Raw genomic sequence first — 11436 nt, 5'->3', positions numbered from 1 at the left:
TCTCTCTACTTCTCTCTGGTGAATTAAAAATAATAATAATAAAGTAAAATTAAGTCATTATTTTTAAAAATATTATACAGACATTAAAAAATGCTAGAAAAGACATCCAAATGTTAACTATAGAGAATGGGATTTCATTGGTTTTCATTTTCTTTTCAAGATATTTTTAATTATTTAATTTTTATTGTTATTTTTTAATTTACTATGGGGCACGTGTGCTCACCAGAGAGAGAGAGAGAGAGAGAAAGTAAGAAATCAAAACACCAAGTCAAGGACTCGAACTGCAGTCAGCCCTGTGGGAATCCAGTGCCTTAAACACCATGCCACCTGCTGGCCCCTCAAAATATTCTGAAATGAAATACACTACACCTGTAATCAGATAAATTAGTTTTGAAAGAAAATAAAGTTTATAATACTGCTATAGTCTGAATGTTTGTATCCCCCCAGAATCATGTTGAAATCCCAACCCTCAAGGTGATGATATTAGGAGGTGAGACCTTGGGGAGGTGACTGAGTTACGAAAGTGGGGCGCTCATGAGAGGGATTAGTGTCCTTAGAAAAGAAGCCTCAGAGAGACCCTTTACCCCTTTCACCTTATGAGGACGTAGTGAGAAGGTGCCATGTGTGTAGCTCAACAAAGACCATCAGACACCAAATCTGCCTGCACCTTGATCTTGGGCTTCCCTGCCTCCGGATTTGTGAGAAATAGATTTCTATTGTTTATAAGCCTCCATCCAGTGTATGGTATTCCATTACAGCAGCAGTCCAGATGAAGACAAATACCAATACCACAGAATCAAAACATGCAAACGATAGCACTAAAAAATAGATCCGAGTCGCTCAGCAGTTGAGTGCTGTGGACAGAAGGCTGGATCCCACATGGCCAACTGCAGATTGAATCCCCAGCCCCAGCAGCTTGGGAAACATGGCAAGCACATGTGCATGAGTGTCCCAAATCCCAACAGGATGGGGAGATGAGGAAAAGGATTACAGTGTAGCCGCATTCCATTGGTGGTGGTGCCTTCTCTCTCAAACACACACACACAACACACACACACACACACACACACACACACACACCCCTTCTGGCAATAAAAATGGATCTAATTATTCTCACTGCTCAAAACCATTACAGATTTTTCTCTCACAAACATTTATTCTTTAATTAAAAATAAAAATAACATACTGTGGGGTCAGCAGGTGACGTGGTGGTTAAGGTGCTGGACACTCCCACATGGGTGACCACAGTTTGAGTCTCAGACCTGGTGGCTTGCTTTCTCACTTTCCATCTCTCTGTATGTCTTGTCTTTCTTTGGTCAAATGAAAATGATTGAATGAATAAATAAAATTAAATAAATCTTAAAAAATAAAATAACGTACTGGGACCAGCAGTTGGCGTAATGGCTATGTTGCTGGACTCCGATGCAGTTCAAGTCTTGGGCCTGGTGGCTTAAATTTACATCGGGCATGTGTCCATACGTGCCCAAAATCCCGAGAGGAGAAAGGAGGAGAAGGGATTGCAGCATGGCCATCACCCCCGGGGGGTGATTTCTCGCTTTCTGTCTCTCTGTCTGTCTCTGTCTTTCTGGTGAGTGCACATGTCCTTTAGCAAAAACCTCTCAAAAAAAAAAAGTTAAAAAAAAAATAGCATACTGTAGCATACTGTATGCTGGGCATTAATGAACATGCAGATGTGGCATCAGCCCTCCTAACTATCCAGTGATGTCAGAACAAGTCAACTGACAAAAGCAATCTAGCATGTCACAATTGAAAACAGTTTTATGCGTTCTCCATCAAAACTCCTAACCTGTTTTCTGCGCATCAAAAGGCAGCTCTGGTACAGGAGCTAACGGGTGTTGAACACATATGCGGTGGCACTGTTAGTCATTGCTTCCATGTGAGCAGCATGCCCTTGTCCACATGGTAGTGTTCAATTATCTGAGTATTTATTTGATGAAAATGGAACTGCAAATACTACTTACAGAAAATGTAAGTCTTGGGACCAGCAGATGATGTAATGGCTGCGTCACTGGCCTCCCAGATAGTCCACCTTGGCTTGAGTTCTGGACCCGGCGGGTTAAAACTCACACCAGGTGTATGCATGAGTGCCCAAGATCCTGGGTGGAGGCGGGGCAGGGGGGCGGTACGGTTGAAAATGGAAGAGAAAGGATTGCGGTGTGGCCATCCTCCTGGAGGTGGTTTTTTGCTTTCTGTCTCTCCAGCAAGTGCATGTTCCCTGTAGCAAAAATCTCTCTCTTAAAAAGGAAAGAAAATGTGGATTGCAGTGATTTTTATTTTTTCATTTTACATTTTTTCAATTTTTTTTGACAGATTTTTGTTACAGGGAGCATGCTCTTGCCAAAGAGACAGAGGGAAACAGAAAGTGAGAAATGACCTCCCAGGGTGTATGGCCACACCACAATCCCTTCTCCTCTATTCTCCTTTCAGGATTTGGGGTACACATGCACATGCACTCAGGGTAAATTTCAAACTACGGGTCCAGGACTCAAAACACAATCAGCCATGTGGGAGTACAGCACCTTCACCACGATGCTCCCTGCTGGCCCCAGAAGCAGTGATTTTTTAGCATTAGTCACACAGCGTGCATATCTTCGGTGGGTGCAGTCAGTGCATGCTGAGCTTCAATGCCTAAGCCGCATGGTTGACTGCAGGGTGTAATCCTTAGTTGACCCGAAACAAGGCAGGCATGCATGCAGTTTCCCAAGATCATAGCAAGCTAGAGGGCTACAGAAAGGAGACTGTGGTGAGAAAAGAGACTCCTGTCAGGGGCCTCTCTCCCTTGCACTCTCTATCATGAATAAAATAAATAAACTTTTCTTTCTTTTTTTTTTTTTAGAGAGAGAGACTTTTGCTATAGGGCACATGCGCTCGCTGCTGAGACAGAGAGATAGAAAGCGAGAAATCACCCCCTGGGGGGGATGGCCATGTTGTAATCCCTTCTCCTCCATTCTCCTCTTGGGATTTTGGGCATGTACACACACACACACCCAGTGTGAGTCTTAAGTCACCGGGTCTGGGACTCGAACCGCCAGTGACTACGTGGAAGTCCAGTGACATAACCATTATTCCATCTGCTGGTCCCAAAATAAATAAACTTTTAAAAAAATCAGACAACCAAATATCTATGAAATGAAGGTCAGTAAGCTGAATGAAGAAAAACAAGAAAATTTGAAAATAAGTACAGAATTCTGGAAATAATTATTATGATAGGTTGTACCTAAAAGCTTAGGTATGCTTTATGTCTGAAAGTTGGGAACTGCTTGTAATGACTCACTATTACCTACTGTATGTACTCTGAATCACTATCACATCAACGATGTTACAGTCTACAAGTTGGGGCCATCAGGTGGTGTGGTTATGATGCTAGGCTCCCCCACATGGCTGACCATAGTTTGAGTCCCAGATCCAACAGCTTGAAAATCATGCCGGGCGTATATGCCTGTGTACCCAGAATCCCAAGAGGAGAATGTAGGAGAGGGATTGTGGGATTATTGTGTTATGGCCATGCCCCCTGGGGAGGGTGATATCTCACTTTCCCTTTCTCTGTCCCTTTCTGGTGAGTGCACACACCCTATGGCAAAAAAAAAAGAAAAGAAAGAAAAAGAAAAGAAAGAAATAAAAGAAGCAAGTTTAGAATCATAGGAAGGAAAAAAATGTAATACTCACCTATGGAAGTTGCTATGGTGGGCCAGCCAGGTGGCATGGTGGTTTGAGACAGCTGCATCCCACATGGCTGATTATGCGGTTTAAGTCCACGACCTGGGAGCCTGGCGTAAAGGACACACTAGGCACACTTCCACATGTGTGCTAAAAATCCCGAGAGAATGGAGGAGAAGGGATTGTGGTCATTGACCCTGGGGAGTTCTCTCTCTCTCTCTCAATCTCTGTCTCTGGCAAGTCCACATACCCTATAGCAACTGTTACCATTTTTAAAATGTGCTATGGTAAATTGCTAACTGTATGGCCATGGGAAGTGGTAAACAAAGGGTATAGATAAAATATTTAGTCTACCTTTATTGGACAAATATTTTAGTGTAGTCAGTGGAGCCGTTAGGGAAAAGCCCTGTGAGGGTGGCCTCGTAGTACAATAGTTAAGTGCCTAGGGAGGTGAAAGGTGAATCCCACCCAGCTACAGCAGTTTGAGTCTGAGCCCCAGCAGCTTGAAAAACACACTGGACATGTGTACACTCACGCTCAAAATTCTGAGGGGATGGAGAATTAAAGGAAATGGTTTATGGTGTGACCACACCCCATTGAAGAGTTCTGGCTCTGTCTATCAGATGAGCGCACACCCTCCAGAATTAAAAAGAAAGAAAGAAAAAGAAAAAGACTTTTTGTATAAAACATTTCCAGTTAGGAGCCAGCAGGTGGCATGGTGGTTTTAAGGGGCTGAATTGTTACACGGCTAACCACAATTCTCGTCCCAGATCCAGTGGTTTGAAAATTATGTTGAGCATGTGTGTATGCATGCCCAAAAATGCCAAGAGAAGAATAGAGGAGAATGGATTGCAGTGTGACTAGCACCCCTAGGGGGTGATTTCTCTCTCTCTCTCTCATTTCTTTCCACCTCTCTCCAGCGAGGCTATGTGCATGTGTGCCCCAAATCCCAAGAGGACAGTGGAGGAGAAGGGATTGTGGTGTGGTCATTTCCACTGAAGGGGAGGGATGAGAAATCACCCCTCTCATCTTTGGCAAGTGCACACACCCTATAGCAAAAAAAAAATTAAAAAAAAGCACACCCCCAAAAAAAAAAAAAAAAAAAAAAAAAAAAAAAAATTAAAAAAAGGGAAAAAAAACCAGTTTTGTCTGTTAGAGACATATACCAAATTATAATATTTAAGGATCAAATGGTATGATCTCCCATATTCCCTTCAAAAGATTCCAGAAGTGTGAGACGCATGCTCACCCATCCAGTTGGAAAGAATGCACACAGAGATGTGAGGTACGGCTGAGCCAGACTTAAGTGGAGGCCTTGCAAGATGGGGCGTCTGATAGGCAGACACACCCGAAATGGTTATAACAAGCAATTTCTTTCCTAGTGCCCAAGTCCAGTCCCACTTCACTGGCTGAGTACTGTGGGGTGTACAACCTTCCCTGACGTCGCCTAAGCTTCATTGCTCCCTTATAAACCCCCTTCCCTCTCTTTGATGGAAAGGCACAGGCTCAGGACAGGCCCACAAAAAAGGCCCGCCAAATGTCCTGAGGGGAGAAGAACCCGGAAGTAAAAAGGAGCAAAGGGCTGGTGACCAGACATGTCTTGAGAAGCCATTTCTCTTGTTTTGGGGTTTCGTTTGCTCAGGAACTTTCCAGGAATGTGCACTTACCGGGATTGTCACATCTGCAAGCTGCCTAAGCAACTTTTGTTAAGCTCTACTTTTTTTTTGTTTGTTTGTTTCTTTCCTTCTTTATTATGACTTAATTTACTATAGGACATGCACACTCACCAGAGAGAGACAGAGAGACAGTGAGTGAGAAAGTGAGAAAGTAAACCACCAGGTCTAAAACTTGAACCCATGGAAGTCCAGCACCTTAACCACTATGCCACCTACTGTGGCCACAGCTATTCTTGAAAATTAATCACTTAGGCTATTTTCTTACAAGAGGCAAGGGGCTAAGTAGCAGTACAGAAAAAAACAAGGTTAGGTGAGAATTTAGAAATGTTACAACTGGGACCAGCAGTTGGCGTAATGACTATGTCACTGGACTCCCATGTAGTCTACTGAGGTTCGAGTCCCAGACCCCATGGCTTAAACTCACGCCCCCCTGGAGGGTTGATTTCTCGCTTTCTGTCTCTCTGTCTCTGTCTTTCTGGTGAGTGCACACACCCTATACCAAAAACCTCTCCAAAAAAAAAAAAAGAAATGTTAAAACTGAGTGGTGGGTACATGGGGGGACAGAGTATAATACCATATTTTCTCTGTCATTTTCGGTATGTTTGAAAATGTTTATAACAGGAAGTTAAGTTTTATTTTGAAGATGGGGTCTTGCTTGGTCTCTATTGTCCTGCCTCTGCCTCTTGAGTAGGTGGAACCGCAGGCCCACCCCACTGCATGTGGCTTGTAGGGCAGGCTGGGAATTGAACCAGGCCCACCCCTGGGGTCTCAGCCTACTTAGTAGCAGTGTCAACCAGCACATCCTGCTGTGGCTGGGCCAGGAAGCTAAATTTTAAGAATAGGAAGGAAGGAAGGAAGGGAGAAGAGAAGAAAGAAGGAAAGAAAGAAAAGGAAAGAGAAAAGAAAAGAAAAAAAGAAGAAAGGCTTTTGAGCAACACCAAGCTTGTGGTATAGGTAAGAGACTGAGTGAATTAATTTAAAAAAAAAGCAAAACTGTAATATTGGGATTCCTGAGCCACTTGGTGTTGGGTGCACTTGCCTAAAGGTGTAATCCCGAGGAAAAAGACATCTCCTTCCTGTCTTGTCTAGCCACCAAGGCTAGTATATCAGTATCAGCCGCAGTGCGGACACCAAGTTCAGTCGAAGGCAGTTTGTTCAGATGGCCTGTGTCAGCAGGGGATCACAGTCACGGTCGTGGGAGCTGGAGCTCGGGTCTGAGTTGGGCTGTGGTCATTTGAGACTGGTTCAGGCTGGGCATAAAGACACTGTGCTCAAACCCATGCGCAGCAGTGGAAATTGACAAGGGCACTGCTTTTCAAGGGCATTGTTTTGACAAGAGCATTGCTTTAGAACATTCCCGACTCGATGTGACACCAGGTTCCCAGCTGCTACGGCAGCTTAGGCAGCACCTTCCAGAGCAATCAGCTGTGGTTGTGATTCCTGGAAGTAGCAGGGGAGAGAGGTGGAGTGAGGAGGAGAGAAGGAAAGGTCTGGGTTTTCCCACCATCTGGCACGTGGAACTTTGACAAACCCAAGACGTCCCCGTGGTGAGACAGCGTGTGCTCCTCACGGTTGAAGCCAGATCTACTCACAATGCCGTTCTTGAATTGCCTGATTGTATCGTCGTATTTTATAGAAACAAATCTGGCTCTGACTCAGAGGTGTGAGCAGAAGATTCCTCCTACTCCCTTGCCCCTTGTGTAATCTCGGGCCAGCTGCTCTTCTTTAATTCAAGTAATAATGGCATGCTTGTCTACCTCCAGAGCTGTTGTGAGGTGATATATAAACTCTCGTTTCTGCGGACAAGCAAATGCTATACCAATGTAAGATGTCATTATTCCTGTAACTGACTAAGCAATTCACATGGTAAATCCCTTGATTTGATGTTAACGATAAACATTCACTAGTACATTATAAAATTAGATAGTCCAGAAACAGCTACAATAAAATTAGTATATAATATTATCTCTCTACATGTTTCTATGTTCTCTAGTAATTTCTGGAAATAGGAAAATCTTATTCACTTTATTTCTTTATTTATTTATTTTAGATGTTTGCCATAGGGTGCATGCACTCACCAAAGATTAAAGATAGAGGGAGAGGGAAAGTGAGACATCACTCCCCGAGGGTGATGGCTACTTCTCAATCCCTTCTCTTCCATTGTCCTCTCAGGATTTTGTGCACCCATGTACACGCACACACCCAACGTGTCTTTAAAGACACCAGATCCAGGACCAAACCGTGGAGTTGACTGTGTGGGATCCAGCACCTTAAGCACCATGCCACCTGCTGGTCCCTATCTACTTATTATCTTACAGTTATATCCTTGAATACATTTGGGAGACAACTAATAGATTAATATATATTCCATAAACAATGCACATTATCTTATAATCCTAATTGCATAGTCAATATTTCTCTGACTAGTGATGTATGATCATTCAGAGGATTAGAGCAGGGGCTGGCAGACTGTAGCCCATATAACAGATGTGACCACTACTTATTTTTGTACGACCTACGAACAAAAGGTCATTTGACACTTTAAAAAATTTATTTAAATCAAAAGAATTTTATGACACATAAAAATTATCTGAAATTCAAATTTCAATGTCCATTTATTGGGACACAGTCACACCCATTCATATATACTGTCTATGACTACAACAAGCAGTTGAATAACTGGGATCTCGAGACCATATGGTCTACAGAGATTGGGACTAGCAGGTGGCATGGTGGTTACGGCACTGGACTCCCACATGGCCAACCACAGTTCAAGTCCTGAATCCAGTGGCTTGAAACTCATGCTGGGCACACATGCATGCGTGTACAAAATACCAGGAGGAGAATGAAGGAGAAGGGATTGTGACATGGCCATCCCCCCGGAGGTGATTTCTTACTCTTTCTCTCACTGTCTCTCCAGAGAGTACACACATCCCATGGCAAAAACCTTTAAAAAAAAAAGATTAAAATATACATTATTTATTCCAAGAATAATAGATGCAGAGAGGTACACACAGACATCTGTACCCCCAACAGGACCCTGACACCACAGTCCACCCCGCTAGATCATGGGCACACGCATGCCTGATGTACTTAGGAGGGTCTCCGGATAAAACCTGGCAACTTTTCCCTCACATGGGATCACCTGGCAGTGCTTTACCACTGCACCACCATCCAGTCCCAAGATTAAAATATTTACTATATTGGGGGCAGCAGGTGGCGTGGTGGTTAAGGGTGCTGGACTCCTACATGACTGACCGTAGTTCAAGTCCTAGACCTGGTGGCTTCGTAAATTAAAGAGCAAGCACGGAACCAGCAGTTGGTGCAATAGCTATGTCTCTGGACTCCCATGTAGTCGACTGTGGTTTGAATCCCGGACCCAGTGGCTTAAACTCACACCAGGTGCATGTGCGTGCGTGCCCAAGATCCCGAGAGGAGAATGGAGGAGAAGGGATTGCGACATGGCCATCACCCCTGGAGGATGATTTCTCACTTTCTGTCTCTCTGTGTCTCTCTGTCTTTCTAGGGAACGCATGTGCCCTATAGCAAAAAAAAAAAACGCTAAAAAAAACAAAAAAAAAAAAAAAAAAAGAGCAAGCGCTGTAAAACATTAGTTACTATTAGCCACGCTGTGTTATTTTAGGACTCCCAGACGCTAAGGCAGGACATGTGATAACATCAGGCACAGAGATTTCTTTCACCCTTTGTCCTTGAGCCCACTGAGTCAAGAAGGTGAAGTTTGGCCGGAGGGAGACTGTAAATAAGTCATCTTATTTCTCACTTTCTCTCTCTCTCTCTGTTCCTCTCTGGTCAAATTAAAATAAATAAATAAATAAATAAAAGTTAAATTAAAAAACATATTTACTATATGACTCTAGATGATTCAAAGAAACTATTTTTTAATTTTGTAAATTGCTAGCTATTGGCGTAAATAAATCTGGAATATAGGGACACAAATGATACGGAAGCAATAAGAGAAATGTGCACTTATGGTTCACACATGCAGTGACTAGTTTTAAGCCAATTAGGAAAAACTTATTTAGGGACCAGCAGATGGCGGAATGGTTATGTCCCTGGATTCCCACGTAGTTGACCATGTTTTGAGTTCTGGACACAGTGGCTTAAAACACATACCAGGTGTGTGTGCATGCATGTCCAAAATCCCAAGTGGATGATGGAGGAGAAGGGACTATGGAGTGGCCATTCCCTGGGAGGGGGGGGAATTTCTCTCTTTTTGTTTCTCTGTCTCTCTGTCTCTCTGGTGAGTGCATTCACCCTATAGGAAAAATCTCTCTAAATAAATAAATAACTTTTTTTTTTAAAGAAAAACTTATTTAACCCTGGCATTTGACAGAAAGTGAACAAATCTGGAAGATTTACTGTTGCGTCTAGTAAGCCAGGCTATGAAAGAGAGAGGTGGTATGTCTCCACTTAATATACCGACTATCCACACTATATGGCAGAAACGGAAAGATTCAAGGATATAGAAGCATAAAAAATGGTTACAGATACAGGAGACGGTGTGTGAAGAGGGTGGGAGACGGAGGAGAGTGAGAGGGACACAGCTGGATCTATTTTCCATAAAATTATTGGCCAACAGTGCATGAAATTCTTATTCTTCGAAGGATTTTTTTTTTTAAAGAGGTTTTTGTCTTAGGGCACAGGTAATCGCCAAAGAAAGATACAGTGATAGGAAGTGAGAAATCACCTCCCCTGGCCAGACGAATTCGGGGAGAGGAGAGGAGGATGGCCACATGGTGATCCCTTCCCCTCTGTCCTCCTGCCAGGATCTTGGGGATGCATGCACACGTGCCTGGGCGTGAGTTCCAGGTCCGGGAATCGAACAGCAGTCCACCTTGTAGAAGCCCAGAGTCATAACCACTATGCCATCTGCTGGCCTCTAGAAGGATTTGTTTTGTTTTGGTTTGGTTTTTTAGTATATGTGCTGCCGAAGCGAGCACTTGGTTTGGTTTTTTGACATAGGGCACGTGCACTCACCAGAGAGGAGAAAGACCACGTAATACAGAGAGAGGGAAAGTAGGAAATCACCCCTAAGGGGGATGGCCACACCGCAATCCCTTCTTCTCCATATTCTTCTTAGGATCTTGGGCATGCATGCACACATGCTTTGCATGATTTTCAAGCCACCGGGTCAGGGACTTAAATTTCCAGTTGGCCATGTGGGAATCCAGCTGCTTTAACCACCACACCACCTGCTGGTCCCTTTTTTTAGTGTTTTTTGTTTTGTTTTGTTTTGTTTCCCTTTATATATCTTCTGAGGAACAAATTAAAGGTAATTGTGTAGCCACTATCACCACTTCTATTCAACATTGTACTAGAAAGTACAGTAAGACAAGAAAGAGAAATAAAGAAGGCCAGCAGGTAGCGTGGTAGTTAAAGGCACTGGATTCCCACATAGCCGACCATGCTTTGAGTCCAGGACCTGGTGGCTTGCTTTCACGCTTTCCCTTTTTCTCTTTCTCTGTCTCTGTCTGGTCAAATTAAAAAATAATAAGGAAAAATCTCTCTAAATAAATAAATAACTTTTTTTTTTAAAGAAAAACTTATTTAACCCTGGCATTTGACAGAAAGTGAACAAATCTGGAAGATTTACTGTTGCGTCTAGTAAGCCAGGCTATGAAAGAGAGAGATGGTATGTCTCCACTTAATATACCGACTATCCACACTATATGGCAGAAACGGAAAGATTCAAGGATATAGAAGCATAAAAAATGGTTACAGATACAGGAGACGGTGTGTGAAGAGGGTGGGAGACGGAGGAGAGTGAGAGGGACACAGCTGGATCTATTTTCCATAAAATTATTGGCCAACAGTGCATGAAATTCTTATTCTTCGAAGGATTTTTTTTTTTAAAGAGGTTTTTGTCTTAGGGCACAGGTAATCGCCAAAGAAAGATACAGTGATAGGAAGTGAGAAATCACCTCCCCTGGCCAGACGAATTCGGGGAGAGGAGAGGAGGATGGCCACATGGTGATCCCTTCCCCTCTGTCCTCCTGCCAGGATCTTGGGGATGCATGCACACGTGCCTGGGCGTGAGTTCCAGGTCCGGGAATCGAACAGC

Source organism: Tupaia chinensis, unplaced genomic scaffold, assembly GCF_000334495.1.
Source record: "Tupaia chinensis unplaced genomic scaffold, TupChi_1.0 Scaffold138098_1, whole genome shotgun sequence".
Taxonomy (NCBI): Eukaryota; Metazoa; Chordata; class Mammalia; order Scandentia; family Tupaiidae; genus Tupaia; species Tupaia belangeri.
This window is presented reverse-complemented; position numbering follows the sequence as displayed.